The sequence below is a fragment of the Oncorhynchus keta genome, chromosome 8, assembly GCF_023373465.1.
Source record: "Oncorhynchus keta strain PuntledgeMale-10-30-2019 chromosome 8, Oket_V2, whole genome shotgun sequence".
NCBI classification, from domain to species: domain Eukaryota; kingdom Metazoa; phylum Chordata; class Actinopteri; order Salmoniformes; family Salmonidae; genus Oncorhynchus; species Oncorhynchus keta.
Genome location: NC_068428.1, coordinates 10,743,983 through 10,757,255, shown reverse-complemented (window position 1 = coordinate 10,757,255; position 13,273 = coordinate 10,743,983).

Below are 13,273 nucleotides of genomic sequence, written 5' to 3'. Positions count from 1 at the left end.
TTTTTGTTATGTTATTAAATGTTAACCTCACTGGTGTAGGGGACAGTATTTTCACGTACGGATGGAAAGCGTGCCCAGAGTAAACTGCCTGCTACTCAGGCCCAGTGGCTAGGATATGCATATTATTTGATTTGGATAGAAACACTCTGAAGTTTCTAAAACTGTTTGAATGATGTCTGTGATTATAACAGAACTCATATGGCAGGTGAAAACCTGAGAAAAATCAAACTAGGAAGTGGGAAATCTGAGGTTTGTAGTTTTTCAAGTGATTGCCTATCCAATATACTGTCTATGGGGTCAGACTTCCTAAGGCATCCACTAGATGTCAACTGTCTTTAGAACGTTGTTTCAGGCTTCTACTGTGAAGGGGGAGAGAATAAGAGCTGCTTGAATCAGGGGTCCGGCTGAAAGCCTTTAGTTTAGTCATGCGCGCGGCCATGAGCGCGAGCTCCATTTCTTTTAGTTTCTACAGACAAAGGAATTGTCCGGTTGGAATATTATTGAAGATTTATGATAAAAACATCCTAAAGACTGATTATATACATCGTTTGACGTGTTCCTACGAACTGTAATGGAACGTTTTTTTAACTTTTCGTCTGGACTTAATGCCTTTTTTGGAATACTGGACTAAACGCACAAACAAAAAGGAGGTATTTGGACATAAATATGAACTTTATCAAGCAAAACTAACATTTATTGTCTAACATAGAGACCTGGGAGTGCCATCAGATGAAGATCATCAAAGGTAAGTGATTCATTTTAATGCTATTTCTGACTTTTGTGACACCTCTCCTTCTTTGGAAAATGGCTGTATGGTTTTCTGTGGCTTGGCGCTGACCTAACATAATTGCAAGCTGTGCTTTCTCCATAAAGGCTTTTTGAAATCAGACACTGTGGCTGGATTAACAAGAAGTTCATCTTTAAAATCGTGTATAATACTTGTATGTTTGAGGAATTTTAATCATGAGATTTCTGTTGTTTTGAATTTGGCGCCCTGCAATTTCACTGGCTGTTGGCGAGGTGGGACGCTAGCATCCAGATCAACTTGAATGTTTTTGTAAAGATGAAATGTGAAGTTAGTTGTCTTAACTGGATCTGAGTAAAATCCACGCTAGGTGACCACGTGCTGCAGCCAAGGTCTACGAGTAGTCGCAACCAATAAACGCAACACGAGGTTGAAGAAGACAAAGCAACCTCTTAACAATCAATGCTATGGTTGAGTAGCTGGATTTGTATCTAAGGTGAATTCAAGCAGGACCACCCGGACATCCTCCTCCCTCATGTGGTACCCTTCCTGCAGGCTCATCCTGACATGACCCTCCAGCATGACAATGCCACCAGCCATACTGCTCCTTCTATGCATGATTTCCTACAAGACAGAAATGTCAGTGTCATGCCATGGCCAGCGAAGAGCCTGGATTTCAATCCCATTGAGCACGTCTGGGATGTGTTGGATCGAAGGGTGAGGGCTAGGTCCATTCCCACCAAGAACTTCCAGGTGCTTTGGTGGAAGAGTGGGGTAACATCTCACAGCAAGAACTGCCAAATCTAGTGCAGTTCATGAGGAGATGCACTGCAGTACTTTAACACAGCTGGTGGCCACACCAGATACTGACTGTTAGTTTTGATTTTAACCCCCCCCCCCTTTGTTCAGGGACACATTATTCAATTTCTGTTACTCATATGTCTGTTGAACTTGTTCAGTTTATGTCTGTTGTTGAATGTTATGTTCATACAAATATTCACACATGTTAAATTTGCTGAAAATAAACACAGTTGACAGTGAGAGGACGTTTCTTTTTTTGCTTAGTTTATACAGTTGAAGTCGGAAGTTTACATACACCTGAGCCAAGTACATTTTAACTCAGTTTTTCACAATTCCTGACATTTAATCCTTGTAACAATTCCTTGTATTAGGTCAGTTAGGATCACCATTTTTATTTTAAGAATGTGAAATGCCAGAATAATAGTAGAGAATGATTTATTTCAGATTTGATTCCTTTCATCATATTCCCAGTGGGTCAGAAGTTTACATACACGCAATTAGTGTTTGGTACCATGGCCAAACGTTTCTGGTAGCCTTCCACAATCTTTCCACAATAAGTTGAGTGAATTTTGGCCCATTCCTCCTGACAGAGCTGGTGTAACTGTCAGGTTTGTAGGGCTCCTTGCTTGCAAACGCTTTTTCAGTTTTGCTCACAATTCTTCTATGGGATTGAGGTCATGGCTTTGTGATTGCCTCTCCAATACCTTGACTTTGTCCTTAAGCCATTTTGCCAAAACTTTGGAAGTATGCTTGGGTCATTGTCCATTTGTCAAGACCAATTTGCGACCAAGCTTCAACTTCCTAACGGATGTCTTGATGTTGCTTCAATATATCCACATAATTTTCTGTTCCTCATGAAGCCATCTATTTTGTGAAGTGCACCAGTCCCTCCTGCAGCCCCACAACATGATGCTGCCACCCCCATGCTTCACGGTTGAGATGGGGTTCTTCGGCTTGCAATCCTCCCCCTTTTTCCTCCAAACATAATGATGGTCTTTATGGCCAAACAGTTCTATTTTTGTTTCATCAGACCAGATGACATTTCTCCAAAAAGTACAATCTTTGTCCCCATGTGCAGTTGCAAACCGTAATCTGGCTTTTATATGGCGTTTTTGGAGCCGTGGCTTCTTCCTTGATGAGCAGCCTTTCAGGTTATGTTGATATAGGACTCGTTTTACTGTGTTTATACAGATGAACGTGGTACCTTCAGGCGTTTGGAAATTGCTCCCAAGAATGAACCAGACTTGTGGAGGTCTACTATTTTTTTTCTGAGGTCTTGGCTAATTTCTTTTGATTTTCCCTTGATGTCAGGCAAAGAGTCACTGAGTTTGAATGTAGTCCTTGAAATACATCCACAGGTACACCTCCAATTGACTCAAATTATGTCAACTAGCCTATCAGAAGTTTCAAATGGCATGACATAATTTTCTGGAATTTTCCAAGCTGTTTAGTCACATTTAACTTAGTGTATGGTAACTTCTGACCCACTGGAATTGTGATACAGTGAATTATAAGTGAAATAATCTGTCTGTAAACAATTGTTGGAAAAACTACTTGTCATGCACAAAGTATATTTGGACCGCAGAATAAAGGAAAAGCAGCCAACAAGTGATTGTGTGTTATTTCACAGTTTTGATTTCTTCACTATTATTCTACTATGTAAAAAATAGTAAAAAATAAAGATATACCCTGGAATTAGTAGGTTTGCCCAAACTTTTGGCTGTTACTATATATTGCATTATTTTATGGCTGGTGATGACAACCACAAGTGTCAAAACCCACATTTATTCAAATGTGTTTTTCACTGCCAAGAAGTTTCCTTTCGTTTGTTTATTAATTAATTTGTTGTTTTTGTAGTTAATTCTTTACAGTAGAATTATGACCATCCTGTGCCACTTTACTTGGACTATGAAAATAAAATGTATGACACTGTCAAGAAGCATTAGGACTATCATAATCATATAAACCAGATAGGCCAATCACGAAAAGTCACTTAATCAATCAATCAAATTTGATTTATATAGCCCTTCGTACATCAGCTGATATCTCAAAGTGCTGTACAGAAACCCAGCCTAAAACCCCAAACAGCAAGCAATGCAGGCGTAGAAGCACGGTGGCTAGGAAAAACTCCCTAGAAAGGCCAAAACCTAGGAAGAAACCTAGAGAAGAACCAGGCTATGTGGGGTGGCCAGTCCTCTTCTGGCTGTGCCGGGTGGAGATTATAACAGAACATGGCCAAGATGTTCAAATGTTCATAAATGACCAGCATGGTCGAATAATAACAATAACTTAGTGCATTCGGAAAGTATTCAGACCCCTTGACTTTTTCCAGATGTTTATAGGTTAGGGCCTTATTCTAAAATGTTATTAAATAGTTGTTTTTCCCCCATCTCCACGCAAAATCTGTTTTTTAAAATAAACTGATATTACATTTACATAAGTACTCGTCTCCAAGTCCCTGCTCCTGAAAAACATACCCACATAATGATGCTGCCACCACCATGCTTCACCATAGGGATGGTGCCAGGTTTCCTCCAGACGTGTCGCTTGGCATTCATACCAAAGAGTTAAATCTTGGTTTAAGCAAACCAGACAATCTTGTTTCTCATGGTCTGAGTCTTTAGGTGCTTTTTGGCAAACTCCAAGCGGGCTGTCATGTGCCTTTAACTGAGGAGTAGCTTCTGTCTGGCCACTCGACCATTAAGGCCTGATTGGTGGAGTGCTGCAGAGCTAGTTGTCCTTCTGGAAGGTTCTCCCATCTCCACAAAGGAACTTTAGAGCTCTGTCAGAGTGACCATTGGTTTCTTGGTCACCTCCCTGACCAAGGCCCTTCTCTCCCGATTGCTCAGTTTGGCTGGGCGGACAGCTCTAGGAAGAGTCTTTGTGGTTCCAAACATCTTCCATTTATGATTGATTGAGGCCAATGCTGCAGAAATGTTTTGTACCCTTCCCCAGATCTGTGCCTCTACACAATCCTGTCTTGGACCTCTACAGACAATTCCTTTGACCTCATGGTGTGTAGTTTACCTGCCATAGTCAAATTTAAACTAATAGTATATAGTTTATAGTATCATAGTATATTATAGGCTAACAACCTTTTGGCTACTGCCCCAACAGCCTAGCGGTTAAAGTATTGGACCAGTAACCAAAAGGTTTCTAGTTTGAATCCCTGAGCCGAAAAAGGTGAAACTGTTAATATCCCCTTGAGCAAGGCACTTAACACTAATTGCTCCAGGGTCGCCATTGATAATGGCAGACCGTATTCGCACTCTTTGTGGGTGTCTCAGGGACAGTTGGAATATGCAAAAAATAATTTCCAATTCACACATGTATTTTAATACGCTCTTGTACATGTGTGAAGTAGGACACAAAGAGCCTTCAGAAAATATTCATACTCATTGATTTATGTTTTTTTCTCCAACTGTTACAGCCTGAATTCAAAATATATTAAATATACAAGCAATATGTCACGATCGTGGGTAGCTCTGGACTGTGAACCGTTGCCGGAAGCTCTGGACCGTGAATGTGCACTGGAGGCTAAGTGAGTGGAGCCGGTACAGGTGGCACTGGACTGGTGAAAGGCACTTCAGGGTGAGTGCGGGGAGCAGGCACAGGACGTACCGGATTGGGGAGGCGCACTGGAGGCCTGATATGTGTGGCCGGTACAGGTTGCACCGGACTGGTGACACATTCTTCAGGGCGAGTGCGGGGCGCAGGCATCTGACGTACAGGACTGGGCACACGCACTTCAGGGCGAGTGTGAGGAGGAGGCACAGGATGTACCGGACTGGGGAGATGCACTGGAGACCTGGTGCGTGAAACCGGTGCAGCTGGCACCAGACTGGTGTCACACTCTTGAGCACGCCTGTGCTGCTGCATTCCCATCGCTACCACCTCTCTCCAGGAATCTTTCATCAAATTCCTCCTCCGACTCCCAAACAGGCTCTGGCACTCTCCACTGCTCGACCACCAGCTCCATGTGCCCCTCCCAAAAAAATCTTGGGGTTTCTGTGGCCGTGGACCCCGGCGTTGTCACTGTGCTTCCATGCTCCTCGGCGACTCCCGCCAAGGAAGGGTCTCATGTCCTCCCATGATCTCCTCCCAGGTTCAAAACTCCTTTACCTCCGTCACACACTGCTTGGTCCAGTGTTGGTGGGATATTCTGTCATGATCGTGTGGAGTGACGGACCAAGGTGCAGCGTGATTGGAGTTCCACATCTTTATTTTTATTGAAACTTAAAAGAAACCAAGAAGCAAACAACGACCGTGCAGCACTGAGGTGCAACATGCACTCACTCAAAAACAATATCCCACAAAGCAGGTGGGAACAGGGAACCCTTAAGTATGATCCCCAATTAGACAACGAACATCAGCTGCCTCTAATTGGGAACCATACCAAGAGCACCAATAGAAATATATAACCTAGAACACCCCCGTGACACAATATCCCATAATGACAAACTTAACATGTTTAACATTTTTTTTTCAAATGTTTTGAAAATGAAATACAGGGATATCTCATTTACATAAGTATTCACACCCCTGAGTCAATACATGTTATAATCACCTTTCACCTTTTTGGATAAATGTCTAACAGCTTTGCACACCTGGACTGTACAATATTTGCACATTATTCTTTAAAAAATATTCAAGCTCAGTCAAGACTTGGTAGCCATTTTCAAGTCTTGCCATAGATTTCATGCCGATTTAAGTCAAAACTGTAACTGGTCCACTAAGGAACATTCAATGTCGTCTTGGTAAGCAACTCCAGTGTAGATTTGGCCTTGTGTTTTAGGCTGTTGTCCTGCTGAAAGGGGTATTCATCTCCCAGAGTCTGGTGGAAAGCAGACTGAACCAGATTTCCCTGTAGGATGTTGCCTGTGCTTAGCTCCATTTAATTTATTTTTTAAGCTGGAAAAACTCCCCAGTCCTTAATGATTACAAGCATACACATAACATGATGCAGCCAGCACTATGCTTGAAAATATGGAGAATGGTAATCAGTAATGTGTTGTATTGGATTTGCCTTTGTATTCAAATGCAAATCCACTTTGTATTCAGGACAAAAAGTTAATTGCTTTGACGGTTTTTGCAGTATTACTTTAGCACCTTGTTGCAAACAGTATACATGTTTTTTAATATTTTTATTCTGTCCAAGCTTGATTCTTTTCACTTTGTCAATTAGGTTAGTATTGTGGAGTAACTATAATGTTGTTGATCCATCCTCAGTTTTCTCCAATCACAGCCATCAAACCCTGTAACTGTTTTAATGTCACCATTTTCCTCATGGTATTTGTATTTCAATTTATTATGGATCCCCATTATCTGCTGGCAAGGCAGCAGCTACTCTTCCTGGAGTTCGGCAGAATTAAGGCAGTTATACAATTTAAAAAAAACATTTGAATACATTCATTACAGAATTCACAACACACTAAGTGTGTGCCCTCAGGCCCTACTCCACTACCATATATCTACAACACAAAATCCATGTGTATGTGTGTATAGTGCGTATGTTATCATGGGTGTGTATGCATGCGTCTGCCTATGTTTGTGTTACTTCACAGTCCCCACTGTTCCATGTATTTTTATCTGTTTTTTAAATCTGATTTCTAATGCTTACATCAGTTTCCTGATGTGGAATAGATTTCCATGTACCTTGTTGATAGTGTTGTTAAGAATGCACATCAGCACTTTATTATGGACAGGCTTCTCCCCATCTTAGCTACTGTTGTATCAATATGTTTTGACCATGACAGTTTACAATCCAGGGTTTCTCCAAGCAGTTGAGTCACCTCAACTTGCTCAATATCCACATTTTATTACGAGATGTAGTTTAGGTTTAGGGTTTAATTAATGATTTGTCCCAAATACATTGCTTTTAGTTCTGGAAATATTTAGGACAAACTTATTCCTTGCTACCCATACCAAAACTAACTGCAGCTCTTTGTTAAATGTTGCAGTCATTTCAGTCGCTGTAATAGCTGACGTGTATAATGTTGAGTCAGACACATTTTCCTTACTCAAAGCCAGTAGCATGTCGTTAGTAAAGATTGAAAAAAGTAAGGGTCCTAAACAGCTATGCTAGGGAATTCCTGCTTCTACCTGGATTATGTTTGAGAGTCTTCCATTAAAGAAAACCCTCTGTGTTCTGTTAAACAAGTAACTCTTTATCCACATTATAGCAGGGGGTGTAAAGCCATAACACATCAGTTTTTCTAGCAGCAGACTATGATCAATAATGTCAAAAGCTGCACCGAAGTCTAACAAGACAGCACCCACATTCATTTTATCATCAATTTCTCTCAGTCAATCATCAGTCATTTGTATAAGTGCTGTGCTTGTTGAGTGTCCTTCTCTATATGCGTGAGCCAGTAAAGGGGGCTTTACTATTCTTGGGTAGCGGAATGACTTTAGCTTCCCTCCAGGCCTGAGGGCACACACTTTCTAGTAGGCTTAAATTGAAGATGTGGCAAATATGAGTGGCAAAATCGGACACTATTATCCTCAAATTTTCCATCCATATTGTCAGATCCCGGTGGCTTGTCATTGTTGATAGACAATTCTATTTTACTACTTACTTTTTGGAATTCAAAAGTACAACTCTTGTCTTTCATAATTTGGTCAGATATACTTGGATGTGTAGTGTCAGCAGTTGTTGCTGCCATGTCATACTTACTAAGTCTGCTTATCTTGGAAAAAGTCATTAAAGAAGTTGGCAATATCAGAGGTTTTTGTGATGAATGAGCCATCTGATCCATTGAATGATAGCCGAATTAGCCTTTTTTCCAAAAATTTAATTTAAGGTGTGCCAAAGCTTTTTACTATCATTCTTTATATAATGTATCTTTGTTTCATAGTATAGTTTATTATTCTATCAATTTAGCTTAGTCACATGATTTCTTAATTTGCAGTACGTTTGCCAGTCAGTTGGGCTGCCAGACTTATTTGCCATACCTTTTGCCTCATCCCTCTCAACCATAAAAATGTTCAATTCTTCATCAATCCAAGGGGATTTAACAGTTTTTACAGTAATTTTCTTAATGGATGCGTGCTTATTAGTGACTGGAATAAGCAATTTCATAAATGTGTCAAGTGCAGTGTCTGGTTGCTCCTCATTACACACCAAAGACCAGCAAATATTCTTTACATCATCAACATATGAATCATTACAAAACAATGACCTCTTATACATTATATTAGGCCCAGCCTTTGGAACTTTGGTTTTCCTAGATTATATTTTGATCGCTATGTCCTATAGATTTGGATACTGCACATTTCTGCAACACTACTAAAAATGTGATCAATACATGTTGATTTCATTCCTGTGCTTTTTGTAAATACCCTGCTAGGTTGATTGACAATCTCAACCAGGTTGCAGACACTGGTTACAGTTTGATGTTTTTTCTTGAGTGGGCAGTAGATAACAGCCAGTCAATATTTAAATCACCCGGAAAATATACTTCTCTGTTGATATCATGTACATTATCAAGCATTTCACACATTCTCCAGATACTGACTTGTGAAATCCCTGAATGGTTTCCTTCCTTTCCGCCAATTTATTTTTTTTCCTGTATCTTTGCAGTGACTGGGTGTATTGATACACCATCCAAACTGTAATTAATAACTTCACCATGCTCAAAGTAGTATTCAATCCCTGCTTTTGTTTTTTTTACCCATCTACCAATAGGTGCGCTTCTTTGCGAGGCATTGTAAAACCTCCCTGGTCTTTGTGGTTGAATCATGTTAAACACAATTATTTCACACAGAGTGAGTCCATGCACCTTATTATGTTACTTGTTAACTCCGAAACTTACTTAGGCTTTCCATAACAAAGGGGTTGAATACTTATTGACTCAAGACATGTCAGCATTCATTTTTAGTTAATTTGTAAAAATATCCCCCAGCAATATTATATTTTGATATTGTATGCAGGCCAGTGACACAAAAAATACATTTTATCCATTTAAAATTCAGGCTGTAACACTTTAAAATGTGGAAAAAGTCAAGGGGTGTGTATACTTTCTGAAGGCACTGTAAGCACCCACCAAATTATTATTATACATGATGAACTAGAATATACAAAAAGTGGATTGCTCTGATAAGTCATCAAATAACTTCTCTCTGGGTAAGACAATTATTAAGTTTGGGGTACAAATCCATAAAACTATTCCTTTAAGTGCTTTACTCAAAGTTTAAAGTGGAACACTAACCAGGTTTAGTAACTAACACCAAGCATTTAATGCGGATGAATTTCCTGACACATACAAAAACTCACGACCAGAACAGGAAATGTCAGTACAATATCAGAAACGTTGACAGACAATTTTTACGTTCAACATGGTGCATTCTTTTTGTGTCGTTAAATGAATTATGCGAGAAATGGCGGTGGAAATTTCACGCGATGATATGTTGATTGGTCCTCCCACTATGACTTGGAAAAACATGCAGTTTAACGTAAACTCACGTAAACTCGTACATCGCCTTGGTCCGTACAATTACCCTTATTTTAGCTCCCCAAAAACATAATACTTCCAGATCAACTGTCAATACCATTGTAAAGCACAATTTCTCGCCTTTCCAACAGAATCAATTACATGTCCTAAACGCTGCCCGTTTCTGCATAATTCAAGCAGGCAATGAGCCCTGTCCGGTCTTTTTAAAAATGGCAGGTGGGGAAGCGAAACTAATGCGTAATAGTGAGAAGGAGAGATGGTGTGTGGGAAATTGCTTTTTTTCACTCGCTCTGTCCAACTTATCACCTTATTGCCTCTAAAATGTAAATAAAACACTATAAAGAGTTTATATAATGTGTCATTACATACCTATTTGAAGGTTTGTGTCGAATTTGAATCGGGTTTTTAGGGCGGCGCTTTAGTGATCTTAGTAAATAGCGGCTTTGAGAATGATCGCATGCAATGATGACACAAAAAATGACTAGGTATCCCCCCCTTACCCCCGTAACTGTCCATTTCTTGTTTCTAAAGGATGAGAGAAGTGCTACACCTGGTGGAGAGATTATAAGACGGAAATAGTTGCTTTATGCGTGCTGTACGTTACGACATGACACAACAAGATGTAACGGAGGGTCAATTATTTAAACTTTTCTCCAATACTATAGAGCCATTACCATGTCGATCAATGCTTGAATAGAAACCTAGTTCACACCCCCGATTTTGACGTCAACACATTCACTACAGTCCCATTAGTTTTCTTTATAGCCTCCTTTGAATGTTGCGGTTGCGCACATTTGTACGGAATGGGGTGAGTTTGCTTTACTAGGCTACAGAAGAAGTGAGTTATGATGAACTTCACAGGCTGGTGAAAGTGCATGGTGATGAGCTTGAGGGTCTTATTCTGGTGGCATGATGATTGATCCTTGGTTGCCATTTGACAAATAAACATGATCTTACTCTTATCCATAATAATCTTATAGTCTAGCCTACCCGCACTGTATCTGAGAGCTGTTGGCTAGAGTGCGCGTGCTGCCCCTGAACAGGCAGTTAACCCACTGTTCCTAGGCCATCATTGAAAATAAGAATTTGTTCTTAACTGACTTGCCTAGTTAAATAAAGGTTAAAAAAAGACCAGTGGGCATATTTGCTATTTAACTTTTTTGTGACTAAAACATCGGTGGAGTTGAAAATGCTATGGAAATACATTGAACTTTAGATTTTTATTCAGTACATGAAAACTTAAGCAAAAAATAATATGTAATGTGCACTACATAATCGCACTGCTGTGAAAATTTGCGTATTTTCGTCATGCGGATTTTTGAATATTTGCATGAAAATTGGATGGAAACCTAGCCAGCGTACTGTCAATGTGGGAAATTAGGTTTGAATCCCATCTTTAAAATCACGAGTTCAACTTGACTAATGTTATGGATTTAAAGCTATTGTTTCCTAAAGTTCTTTAGCGCATGGTCATTTTTCTGTAATTGTGAATAGGTCGCAGTTATGATAATGGATAGCATCCACCAGAGAAATGCCAATCGATCAAAGTAAACAAATAAATGGGGATGCTTTATTTTACTAAATGGATTTGCTCCATGTTGTAGTGTATGCATCAGTTCATATGCTCCTGACGAAAGGCTACTGCTGGAGTAAACTGACCATTGATCAAGAGTAAGAACCATACATTTGTGTTGAAATATTCCTTGAGTGGACAATGGTTTAACTTCAATTATAAAACGGGTTGTTTGGAACCTGGATTGGAAGAGCAGCAATCAAGCTGTGCTGTATTCACAAATGTTGGCACACCTATGCCTGCTAACAGTTCCATCTGAATGATCACTGCATAATTATCATGTTTGCTATCCGAAACATCTCTTGAATTTCTCAACTCACACATTATTTCCCAGCCTAGCATTTGGTTTCCAACAGTGGGGATGAAAGAGAGCGACCCGGATTTACGTATTTTACTGGTTTGTGACACACTGACATAGCCCTTGGTTAGAGGGGAATTAAGCAACCCAAGAATTCACACACACTGCATTAGTGTACTGCATTAGCATCGAATAGCATCGATATGCAACTTTTCAGGGAAGTTAGGAACCAATATACACAGGCAGCTAGGAAAGCAAAGGCTAGCTTTTTCAAACACAGAAATTTGCATCCTGTAGCACAAACTCCAAAATGTTTTGGGACACTGTAAAGTCCATGGAGAATAAGAGCACCTCCTCCCAGCTGCCCACTGCACTGAGCCTAGGAAACACTGTCACCACCAAAAAATCCACGATAATTGAGAATTTCAAAAAGCATTTTTCTACGGCTGGCCGTGCTTTCCACCTGGCTGTCCCTACCCCGGTCAAAAGCCCTGCACCCCTCACAGCAACTTGCCCAAGCCTCCCCCATTTCTCCTTCACCCAAATCCAGATAGCTGATGTTCTGAAAGAGTTGCAAAATCTGGACCCCTACAAATCAGTGCCTTTTCCGCTATGCAATCTGGTTTCCGAGCTGGTCATGGGTGCACCTCAGCCACACTCAAGGTCCTAAATGATAGCATAATTGCTATCGATAAAAGACAGTACTATGCAGCCGTCTTCATCTACCTGGCCAAGGCTTTCGACTCTGTCAATCACCACATTCTTGTCAGCAGACTCAACAGCCTTGGTTTCTCAAATGACTGCCTCGCCTGCTTCACCAACTACTTCTCCGACAGAGTTCAGTGTGTCAAATCGGAGGGCCTGTTGTCCGGCCGGACCTCTGACAGTCTCTATGGGGGTGCCAGAGGGTTCAATTCTCGGGCCGACTCTTTTCTCTGTATACATCAAAGATGTCGTTCTTGCTGCTGGTCATTCTCTGATCCACCTCTACGCAGACGACACCATTCTGTATACCATCTGGCCCTTCTTTGGACACTGTGTTAACAACCCTCCAGATGAGCTTCAATGCCATACAGCACTCCTTACGTGGCCTCCAACTGCTCTTAAATGCTAGTAAAACCAAATGCATGCTTTTCAACCGTTTGCTGCCTGCACCCGCACGCCCGACGAGCATCACCATCCTGGATGGTTCCGACCTAGAATATGTGGACATCTATAAGTACCTAGGTGTCTGGCTATACTGTAAACTCTCCGTCCAGACTCATGTCAAACATCTCCAATCTAAAATCAAATTTAGAGTCTGCTTTCTATTCCGCAACAAAGCCTCCTTCACTCACGCCGCCAAACTTTCCCTAGTAAAACTGACTTTCCTACCGATCCTCGACTTTGGCGATGTCATCTAC